The 12,643-nt window shown below is 43.2% G+C and overlaps 1 protein-coding gene across 3 annotated transcripts in view; it reads left to right on the plus strand.

Annotated features, from left to right (window-relative positions):
- Positions 1 to 12,643, plus strand: part of PI15 (peptidase inhibitor 15) — a 95,395-nt gene that overhangs the window by 29,627 nt on the left and 53,125 nt on the right. The window lies entirely within an intron of this gene.

Here is a 12,643-nt window from a genome sequence, read left to right on the forward strand (position 1 = left end):
TACTAGACATTAGTTCAGCTCTCTATACTGTTAGCTTCAAGCCAACTATACATTTTGTTATCTCACACAGTTTATGCCAACAATAAGTTACCTGTTAGTTAGTACACGAAAGGTATACTGGCTAGCCCTAAGCAAGGTCACAGTAAGGATGGCTGCTAGGGTCTATCGACTACACGCTACTTACCCCTAGAGCACTTTCTCAACAACCTATCCAGGTTATTCTGAAAATTACATGTTTACTTTTGTACTAGCAAGAGCATCTACTGGCCAGGTAGAGCATCTCACACACGCAATGAATAAAGAAAAAAGGAAGTGTACCTAACAGTGGCAGGAATTGGGTATCAATATGCATTAAGTGTTTTCTTAAATGAGATGTTTATTTGTTTTTTGTGTATGTACTAGAGAAATTTTGAGGTAGTACATTAATTGAGTAATGTAGGGTACTGATATGTAATTGGCAGAGCATTGAAGTGTGTTATCAGATGTACCATGGGTGCAGGTACTATTTGAAAGGGAATACTCCCCATCATTTTTGGTTGAGACAGATGCTAGCGATGGGCGACAGCAATAATACTACCCTCGGAGGAGCCGAGGTGTCCCCTATTGGGTTACTACTAAACACCTTTGATTTACGATACATTTGTGTGTACGAGAATTGGATTCAATTGTAGTATTGAGTGTGCACGTGCAGTACGTCGATATTTTCCATGCACAATTCTAAGCTGTTTTAATGTACATAGACATTTGACTATATTTTCTATGTACAGACCTTACTGACTATTTATCTACACAGACACAAGGAAATTTTTCTATGTACAAAACCATGTACATATTTACTATATATTTATTAACACTCCAACATATTTCAGGTGCATTCACCTGATAAGTGTGACATTTTTCATAAGAGTTCTTATGAGGATGGTGGTATATACATGAAGCAGGCATGTAAGGATCAACAGTCCACCTACACTAGGAGTCCAATTGAGGAAAAACATACAAAATGGCATGTAAGGATCAGCAGTCCACCTACACTAGGAGTTCAATAGAAAGTGAACACGGCCTTAACCACAATTCAGCCGGGTACAGTCCTTGGTGAATCTCCTACAGGCTAGGAGTCTCTTGACTTATTAGTCAGGCACAAGCTTAGTGGTTACATTGCTGAACTTTAAACTGAAACAAACTTAACACAGTCCTGCTAGGCACTTTTCTTGAACTTGGTTACTGCAAGGCAAAATGGTTAGACAGAGAGAAAAAAAACAATAAGGACATTACTTTAGAGTCTCTTTAGAAGATGTTCTTCTTCACTCTTGTAGTGCCTCTCTTGGTTCCTCTATATGTGCCAACATCAGGGGCAGGATCAGACGTGACATAGCTTTGCCACACCACAATGGTGAGAATGGAGCAGTGGAAGGCAGCTTGAGAAGGGGTTATAGGCTTACTAGCCGGGATCACAGTGGGACAATAGGGCTTGAGCACCATCTCCAAATTAGGAGCAACCCATGACCCTTTCGTTGGTACCTGAGGAATTGGCAAACTCTCACTGCTCCGAGAGGGCCTTGGTACATCTGTGGGTACCCCAGGGTTAGACAAACTCTCATTGCTCCGAGAGGGTCTAGGTACCGACTTGGGTGGCCGCAATTTTGGCCTGTTTTCTTCACTCTGTGTAGAACTTGACTCTCGACGGTATGAAGAAGATGAAGAACTTGGTTCTTTGCTGTACATAGCAGGTGACGAACTTGACTCTTTAATGTACACAGAAGATGATGAACTTGACTCTTTACTGTACACAGAAGATGATGTACTTTTCTCTTGAAGCTCCTCCTCCTTGGGTACGCTGGTGGAGGCTTTAGGAGCAGACCTTGTCGGCCTCAAGTTGAAGGGATCAGACTCCCAATCCGTTGACAGGAAATATTTAAAGGGAAGCTGTGTTGGGGCTGCTGGTCTGGTGACCGCTGCAGCCCAGTCTCCACGGAGGCTCTGGACGGGGGTGTACTCCACAATTTCACCCACTTCCAAGGTATTGAACTTTTTTTTGGAGATATGGTCTTTGCACTGCTCGCTGGTTTAGCAGGATGGTCTGCCCAGTGTGGCAGTCAAGGAGTGTCCCATAACCTCTGACCTTGTCGAACTTGGCCACAGTTGCTCTTCTCCTTTCTAATGGTTCCTCCCCTTCTCGGGGGTGATCCCATTTACGGATGTACAATGATACCGCACTCTTTCTTCGTAAGGCAAATGTACGTGCTTTGGAGCGTAGAGTTCTTTGTATCGGGCCTTTAGCTTTTCCATCAATTCAGCCAGCTAGGCTTCTTGATGGTCCCTTTCCCTTTCTGCAGTTGGGATTGGTGGGAGTGTCTTCCCAGGTAACGGTTGAAGTACTCTGTGCATGTACTCGATCAGCTCCGGCTCATCTCCGAACACCCATTGCAGCAATTTTGGTGAGCACGGTCGTGCACTTGGCAAGCTTGATCGAGGAATGACTTCAGAGCTGGAGGAGGAAGAATAGGCCGCCTCTGGCGGGGTACTCACAGCAGACTCCTCCGACGGGATCTCGGCCCACGAGCCCCAGGTCCTGTGGTGAGGGGACAATCTCACCGGTGGCGCACCTCCAGGTGTCTCTGCACTGTTCGCTGGAGGTGTCTCTGGCCAATCGTCGTCATCATCAGGCAGTGGGGGAAGATTACAGGCCCCCTCTTCGTCTAATGACAACCGCTGCAGACGGTCAGCAAGCTCTTGAAAAAGTTGGGCTGCGACTGCCATAACTTTCCGTGTTTCCAGCGCCATTTTGCCAACTTGACCACTTGGAACGCTGCTCTCCGCCATGTCTGTATCCTCCGGCTCTTTCTGCAGACTGGAGAGGTTGCTCTGTGTGGCATCTTTTATAGTGGGCTTCTCCAAAATGGCGCTGGGCAGGAAGGACACTATCGGTGCCTATGGAGTTCTATGGACTCTGGCTACGGGGACCCATAGATAAATAAGTACCGAATGAAATGCGGTACTGGGACACCACACTAGCTCCACCCAGGGCTTATATGGGGTGACTAGCAGGGAGCCCATAGGTCACTCTTGGGATCACCTGGTCACTGATACCTTCTTGGTAACAATCACATATCACATGGCATAACTCTTAAAGCAACATTACATTTTAGAACACTTTATATGTTAAAACATATTTACAATGGGGAAACAAGTGCAGGGGGCCTTGGAGACACTGAAGTAGACTGCCTGACAGAACAGCAGGAGCACGGGGTAAAATGTCCCGTACTGGGCCACCTCATACATCATTTTGAAATGTATTTATTGACACATTATGACATTTGAATATATATTTGGATTTCAATCACTAGTGTTTTCTTCTTTTTTTAGCTATAGGATGAGCACACAAAGAGAGAGAGAGGGAGAGAGAGAGAGAGAGAGAGAGAGAGAGAGAGAGAGAGAGAGAGAAAGAGAGAGAGAGAGAGAGAGAGAGAGCAATGATATGATGTATGATGTGTCCCCAAATCATGAAAAGCTGGTAATCTCATCTCATGATATATTGAGTTTAGGGATTAGTTAAGAAAATTCACATCGGTATTTAAAAGGTAGAACTTTCTAAGCTTTAAACAAAGGAACTAAGAACATAATGTTGTGCCAAGTTATTACTTCTAGAGCCAGCGGCTGTCCGTGATGGCTGGGAGCTGTAGTTTTGCAACATCTGGAAGTTCCCAGTTTGGAAACCACTTCTCCAGGTGATTTATTTGAAGACCTTGGCAGTCTGTTAGATGGCTGTAAGGCTAGGTTTCCACTTGTTTTTGTTTTGTTTTTACACTTAAAAAAATGCCAGCAAAAACGCCAGAGAAACTGCCACAGCTTGTTCCTATGTTTCGGCAGTTTTTCTGGCAGTTTTTTCTGGCATTTTTGCCTTTGGCCCCTTTGGCGTTTTTTTCAAAATTTGTTGGGTACCAAAAAAAAAAAAAAAAAAAAGTAGGGCTGGGAAAAAAATTTTTTAACAACATTTTTATTTTTTATAGCAAAATTGTAATGTGTGCGTTTCACTTTTTTTCTTACATTTTTTTTTAGGTAGTACTACTACTCCCAGCATGGAACAGACTGTTCCATGATGGGAGTAGTAGTACCTGTACTAATAGAAAGATTGCCCTGGGTGTCACTCCTGACAGCCGATGCGATCATCCTATCTATTGCAGAGTAGTGTTGCTCGTGAATATTCGCAATACGAATTTTATTCGCGAATATCGCATATTCGCGAATTCGCGAATATTCGCGAATATAGCACTATATATTCGTAATTACGAATACTCGTTTTTATTTTTTTTCACCACAGTACACAGTGATCATCCCTCTCTGCTTCCAGCTTGTGTGGTGTAAAAAAGGCTCTAAAACTACTATGTGAGACTGGTGTGCGAATTTTCGCATATGTTAATTTTCGCATACGCGAGTATTTGCATATGCGAAAATAAAACGCGAATATTCGCGAACATATGACGAATATTCGTCCATATATTCGCGAATATTCGCGAATTCAAATATGGCCTATGCCACTCAACACTATTGCAGAGATGCGTAGTGACTCTATAAAGCGCCCGCTTCTCTGCTCTGTACTCCGGCCGGCCAGTGATGTTAATAGATTTTCACCTCACTCATTCATATTTACTGCCCAGAGTGGGTATTGGCCGGATGATGGCAGCCAATCACTGTTCTCAGAGGGAAATACGCATGAGTGATGTTCTATTCATATCACTGGCCAGCCAGAGTATAGTGCAGAGATGCGAGCGAAGTACAGAGCCGCTCTGCATCTCTGCAATACGTAGGACGATCGCATTGGGTGTCAGGAGTGTTACCCGCTGTGATCTGTCCTTAAGTGCATGTACTACTACTCCTAACATGGAGCACATTCTTCTCCATGCTGGGAGCTGTAGTACCTGCATTAATAGACAGATCGCAGCGAGTGTCACTTCTGTCCCCTGCACTGACATATATATATATATATATATATATATATATATATATATATACACCTATTCATATTTCTCACAGAGAGTTGCGATTGGCTGGAACCATCTGGTCAATCACAGCTCTCTACGGGAAATATGAATAGGTGTATTTATATGGCAGTGTATGGGACCATAGAGGAGTGGCCGGCCGCATCTATAAATGATACAGAAGGATCGCAACAGACCCGGGGCAATCTGTCAATTAGTACAGGTACTACTACTCTTATCATGGAACAGTGTGTTCCATGCTGGGAGTAGTAGTACTACCTAAAAAAAAGTGAAAAACACGCACACACTACATTTTTATTATTGTCAGCTACATTTTTAGTTCCCTGCCCGCACACATAAATTGATCCCTGTTTAAAAATTTATAAAAATAAAATTTGGTTATAAAAAAGAAAAATTTTGTTGAATACAATTTTTTCCATCACTACTGTATCTTTTTTATTATTTTGTTTTAACCCCTTAAGGACTGAGCCCTTTTTTTTTTAATTCTGACCACTGTCACTTTATGCATTAATAACTCTGGGATGCTTTTACCGATTATTCTGATTCCGAGATTGTTTTTTCGAGACATATTTTACTTTAACACAATGGTAAATTTACGTTGTTACTTGCATCCCAAATCCCAAAATTTCATGAAAATTTAGCAAATTTTGCATTTTTCGAACTTTGAAACTCTCTGCTTGTAAGGAAAATGGATATTCCAAATAAATTATATATTGATTCACATATACAATATGTCTACTTTATATTTGCATCATAAAGTTGACATGTTTTTACTTTTGGAAGACATCAGAGGGCTTCAAAGTTCAGCAGCAATTCTCCAATTTTTCACAAAATTTTCAAAATCTGAATTTTTCAGGGACCAGTTCAGTTTTGAAGTGGATTTGAGGGGTCCTAGTATTAGAAATACCCCATAAATTACCCCATTATAAAAACTGCACCCCCCCCCCCCAAGTATTCAAAATGACATTCACAAAGTGTGTTAACCCTTTAGGTGTTTTGCAGGAATAGCAGTAAATTAAAAATCTAAATTTTTTACACTCGCATGTTCTTGTAGACCCAGTTTTTGAAATTTTTTAAGGGGTAAAAGGAGATAAAGCCCCCCAAAATTTGTAACCCAATTTCTCTCGAGTAAGGAAATACCTCATATGTGTATGTCAAGTGCTCTGTGGGTGCACTAGAGGCCTCAGAAGGGAAGGAGCGACAATGGGATTTTGGAGAGTGAGTTTTTCTGAAATGGCTTTTTGGGGGGCATGTCCCATTTAGGAAGCCCCTATGGTGCCAGAACAGAAAAAAACAACATGGCATACCATTTTGGAAACTACACCCCTCAAGGAACGTAACAAGGGGTCTGCTGAGCCTTAACACCGCACAGGGGTTTGACGACTTTTCGTTAAATTTGGATGTGTAAATGATTTTTTTTTTCACTAAAATGCTGGTTTGTCCCTAAATTTTCCATTTTTACAAGGGGTTATAGGAGAAGATGCCCCCCCAAAATTTGTAACCCCATCTCTTCTGAGTATGAAAATACCCCATATTTGGACGTCAAGTGCACTGCTGGTGCACTACAATGCTCAGAAGAGAAGAAGTCACATTTGGCATTTGGAAGGAAAATTTTTCTGAAATGGTGTTTGGGGGGCATGTCGCATTAAGGAAGCCCCAATGGTGCCAGAACAGCAACAAAAAAAAAACACATGGCATACTATTTTGGAAACTACACCCCACAAGGGGTACAGTGAGCATTAACAACCCACAGGTGCTTGACAAATTTCCGCTAAAGTTGGACGTCAAAATAAAAAATTAGATTTTTTTTCCACTAAAATGCTGGTTTTACCTCAAATTTTTCATTTTCCTCAGGGGTAATTGGAGAAAAAGCCTCCCAAAATTTGTAACCCCATTTCTTCTGAGTATGGAAATACCCCATATGTGGATGTAAAGGGCTCTGCAGGCAAACTACAATGCTCAGAAGAGAAGGAGCGCCATTGAGGTTTTGGTGAGAGAATTTGGTTGGAATAGAAGTGGGAGGCCATGTGCATTTACAAAGCCCCCCGTGGTGCCAGAAGAGGGGACCCCCCCACATGTGACCCCATTTTGGAAACTAAACCCCTCACAATATTTAATAAGGGGTGCAGTGAATATTTACACCCCACTGGTGTTTGACAGATCCTTAGAACAGTGGGCTGTGGAAATGAAAAATTAAATTTTTCATTTTCACGAACCACTGTTCCAGAAATCTGTCAGACACCTGTGGGGTGTAAAGGCTCACTGTATCCCTCATTACAATCCGTGAGGGGTGTAGTTTCCAAAAGGAGGTCACATGTCCACTGTTCTGGCACTTTGGGGGCTTTGTAAACACACGTGGCCTTCAATTTCAGACACATTCTCTCTCCAGAAGCCCAATGGCGCTCCTTGTCTTCTGACCATTGTAGTTCGTCTACAGAGAACTATACATCCATATATGGGGTATGTTCTTACTCAGAGGAAATGGAGCTACACATTTTTGGGGGCATTTTTCCTATTCTCCCTTGTGAAAATGAAAAATGTCAGGTAACACCAGCATTTTATTGAAAGTTTTTATTTTTTTTTCATTTTCACATCCATCTTTAAAAAAATTTGTCAAATACCTGTGGGGTGTTAAGGCTCACTATACCCCTTGTTACATTCTGTGAGGGGTGCAGTTTCCAAAATGGGGTCACATCTGAGTATTTATTGTTTTGCGTTTATGTCAGAACCGCTGTAAAATCAGCCACCCCTGTGCAAATCACCAATTTAGACCTCAAATGTACATGGCATGCTCTCACTTTTGAGCCATGTTGTGTGCCCGCAGAGCCCTTTATGCCCACATATGGGGTAGTTCTGTACTCAGGAGAAATTGTGTTACAAATTTTGGAGGTCTTTTTTTCCTTTTACCGTTTGTGAATATTAAAAGTATGGGGCGACACCAGCATGTTAGTGTAAAACATTTTTATTACACTAACATGCTGGGTGTAGACCCCAACTTTACCTTTTCATAAGTGATACAAGGAGAAAAAGCCCCCCAAAATTTGTAACACAATTTCTCCCGAGTACGGGGATACCCCATATGTGGCCCTGAACTGTTTCCTTAAAATACGACAGGGCTCCGAAGTGAGAGAGTGCCATGTGCATTTGAGGACTAAATTGGGGATTTGAATCCACAACAAAAATACCCTACGGCAGTGTTTCCCAAACAGGGTGTCTCCAGCTGTTGCAAAACTCCCAGCATGCCTCCTTGACAGTCAGTAGCTGTTCAGCAATACTGTGAGTTGTTTTTTTTCAACTGCTGGAGGCTCCGTTTTGGAAACACTGCCGTACAAGACATTCTTTTTTTTTTTATTGGGGGGGGGGGGGGGGGACTGTGTAGGGGTATGTGTATATGTAGTGTTTTACTTTTTATTTTGTGTAGGTGTAGTGTTTTTAGGGTACATTCACATGGTCAGGTTTACAGTGAGTTTCCCACTGGAAGTTTGAGCTGCAGCGGAAATTTTACCGCATCTCAAACTTGCAGCAGAACTCGCTGTAAACCCGCACGTGTGAATGTACCTTGTATATTCACAAGGGGGGGGGGGAACCTCCAGCTGTTGCAAAACTACAACTCCTAGCATGCACTGACAGACCATACATGCTGGAAGTTGTATTTATGCAACTGCTGGAGACACACTGGTTGCAAAACACTGAGTTAGGTAACAAACTCTGTTTCACAACCAATGTGTCTCCACTTGCATTGACATTCGAAGGGCATGCTGGGAGTTGTTGTTTTGCAACAGCTGGAGGCACACTGCTACAACTCCCAGCATGCCCTTTGGTAGTCTGTGCATGTTGTGAGTTGTAGTTATGCAACAGCTGGATGCACACTTTTTCATAGAAAAAAATGTGCCTTCAGCTGTTGCATAACTACAACCCCCAGCATGCACAGACTACCAAAGGGCATGCTAGGAGTTGTAGTTGGAACTCCAGCTGTTGCAAAACTGCAACTCCCAGCATGCCCATTGGCTGTGCATGCTGTGAGTTGTTGCTAAGCAACAGCAGGAGGTGAACAGGCCTCACCTCCTGCTGTATCCTGCCGTCGGGACCGCCACCGCTGCTGCCGCTGATCCTGCTGCTCCTGTCGCCACCACCGATCCCGAGGGGACCCCCGCCGGACCAGGGCAAGGTAGGAGACCCCCGCCAGTCCCGATCTCCGCCATCTACACCATCCCGATCGCAGCCCAGCAGGGTCGTGATTGGTTGGTCGTTATGATGCATCAATCACATGATCGTGAGGTGGCACCTGTGCCACCTCACTTCTGCTGGGTAAGGGTGAATGGGGCTGTCTTGGCCCCATTCACAGCCCCATTTACCCTTTTGTTCTGGGTCAGTGGGTCACCAGAGACCCGATTGACCCGGAATAGCCGCAAATCGTAGGTCTGATCGCCGACATGGGGGGTCTCAGGACCTCCCCAGGGATTTGCATGGGGTGCCTGTTGATAGATATCAGCAGTCACCCCGGTCCGGTCCCCACCCGGCTAGCAGCGGGCACCGGAATTCCCACTGGCGTACCCATACGCCCTCAGTCCTTAAGGACTTTAAAACAGGGGTGTATGGATACGTCCTTAAGGGGTTAATGGTACCCTATGAAATTTTATTAAAAAAGGTATCTCCATCACTTTTTGGGATTGCTAAAATCCAAACAAGAATTTAAAAAAACGCTGGCAAAAACGCCAACGTTAAAACCCACATGGCGTTTTTCTTGGAGTTTTTTTTTTAACTCCCATAGACTTCTATAGGAGGATAACACCAAGATTTTACCAAAGTCTCAACAAGAGGTCGTTTTTGAAAAACTGCCAAGGATAGCTGAAAAATGCCAAAAGGATAAAAAAAAACACCAAACTGAAAAACGCCAAGTGGATATGGCATTTTATAGTTCTCTAATGACTTGCAGCTAACATCTGGGCACAGCGGCAGAATGTTTTTTTTTTTATTGGCATTTTTACCCCCCAAATAAAACAAGTGGAAACCTAGCCTGACACATAACTCTTACAGGAGAAGCCCCATGTAGCAAAATGTTTCCCTTATCCAATGGATAAGGGGATAAGTGTCTGATCTAAAACTTCGTAATTAACTTGTCTGACATTACATTGGATTAGAGCTTCATATCCCTTTTAAGCAAGGGGCTGAATTATTGCCTTGTTGAGAACTTTGATTTTAACTCCTTTAAGATCGATCTCCATAATGGGATCAGGAAAATGAACTTGCATAAATATTTTGAGAAGAAAACCCATCAGGACCAGCAATGTCTATGAGAGATTCCAGCTGTGCTTGGCCCACTGGGCTTTAGTGCCCATTTCGCAAGTTATGCCTCTGCAACTGCAGACCTGGAGCTGTTGGTAAGCCTGAGTGAAATGGACAAAACAGTGCCTGCGACCTCTGAAGTTGAATCACCAACTCTAAGGGGGGGGGGGGGGGGGGGAATCGACCTTCTACCCACCGGACAAATTCATGGCAGCGGTCATGAATGACTTAAAAGCATTTATTTATCCATGAGCCCGGCAGAATCTCAGCTCCAAGGAGAAGATAACCCTACATTGGCTAAAAAGCCTTGAATACTGATTACTGCAATTCTGTGACAGAAGAATTGGATTTTGTACTCCAAAATAACTATTGTTAGTTGATTCAATAATCAGTGGTACAAGCAGTACAATGGGACAGCTACAGTATGGGCACACCGGTATCCTGTACGTTTGCGAGTCTCTACCTAGCTCATTTGGAATCCAAATTTATAAACTAGGAATCAGTTTACTAAGTACATTAAGTTCTATAAAAGATTTGTGGATGATGTGTTCGTGGTGTGGAGAGGTTCAGAAGCAGATTTCAATGACATTATAAAGTTTCTCAATGAAAACAATGCAATGAATATGTGTTTTACATCAGCGTACAGTAAATCTGAAATGACGTTCCTCGATGTTGTGGTCAGAGTAGTGGAGAAAGGCGTTCAAACTAGAGGTTTTAGGAAACCTACAATCCCCCTCTTCTAACGGCATTTTGAATTCTTTCATCCGAAACATACTAAAGAGTCCTTACCCCAAAGCCAGTTTCTGCGTCTAAAAAAAATTTCAACAGTAATCCCAAGGATTTTATATTACAAGCTAATGAATTGAAATCTCACCTGTTAAACAGAGGTTATCCTGAGTCAACATTGGAAAGAGCACTGCTGAAAACCGAGGAGTTCTCCAGATCCAATCTTAAAAACAAATGAATAAAAACATCAAATGAAAGGTGTTTCACCTTTTCTTTTAAGTACAATAACATTGCGGATATCATATGCATGGTCATTTTTAAACATTGGCATCTGATTGAAGCCGATCCGGCACTAAACGATGTAGCAGATAACAAGCCACTCGTCACTTACAGACGACAACAATTAAAAACAAAATAGTAAGAAGCAAGTTTAATGCCATGGTGGACAAGAGACAGAGAACATGGTTGAACAGCACAGCCCCTGCTGGGAACCACAAATATGGACACTGTGCGCACTGTAAGTGTATGGCAGTGGGCAAGAACTACAAGATAGGGGGCATTGATATACACATGAAGCCCTTTATCATGTGTAGTAGGGATGTCCCGATACCATTTTTTTTAAGACCGAGTACGAGTACCGATATTTTAATTCTAGTACTCGCCGATACCAAGTACGAGTACTTTTATTTTAAAGGGAATCTGACACCAGGGTGACCCGGTTTCTGGCGCTGCATACCGTATGATATGCGGGTTCCTTGTAGGAGGCTGCTGTAGTATGTGTCAAAATTTCTCTCTTCTCCATTGGACAGAACAAGGAATTTGCATTGGCGGCGAGACCGGAGCGATTGCGCTGACGTTCACATGGTGAGCAGCAGTAGAAACCGGGTCACCTGCACTATCTACCTATAACTTCAAGTTAGTGCAGGTGACTCTGCTGTAAGATTGCCTTTAATAGTAGGTAGTATCCCCTTGTAGGTAGTATAGATAGTTGCAGACATTAGTAGAAGCCCCCTGTAGACCCCAACCCCATCCCTGTAGACCGCAGCCCCCCCCTTGTAGACAGCATCCCCTCTTGTCCCCCTTGTAGAACACGCCCTCCATGTCCCACTTGTAGACAACAGGCCCCCCCTTGTTGACAGTGCTCCCTCTTGTCCCCCTTACAGACAGCAGGCCCCCCCCTTGTAGACAGTGGGCCCCCTCCTTGTAGACAGGGAGCAGGGTCCCCGATACCATGCAAATGCCGAGTATCGGCCCCAATACCGGGACATCCCTAATGTGTAGTATACTGTCTGGTCTGTCCTTGCAGATATTTCTACATCAGCTCTACAATTAAAGTGTACCCGTCAGATCCAACAATTTTTTTTTTATATATATATATATATCACTCAGTACCTAATCCTGACCATGTATATCAATTTTTTATGTGTCTAGCAGCTTTATTTATTTTAATTTTAATTTAACTCACTAATCTGAATTCCTCTCAAAGGGAGGGGTGTGGTCTCACTGTGCAGGTCTCCGCCCCCTCCCTCAGTATACTGTCTGCTCACATCTCCCCTAGCATTAGCAAAACTATAACTCCCAGCTTATCCTCACTGACAGTAGTGGGACACAAGCTGACAGTGGGAGAATTTTTC

This window comes from Hyla sarda, chromosome 5 (genome assembly GCF_029499605.1).
Source record: "Hyla sarda isolate aHylSar1 chromosome 5, aHylSar1.hap1, whole genome shotgun sequence".
Classification (NCBI taxonomy): Eukaryota; Metazoa; Chordata; class Amphibia; order Anura; family Hylidae; genus Hyla; species Hyla sarda.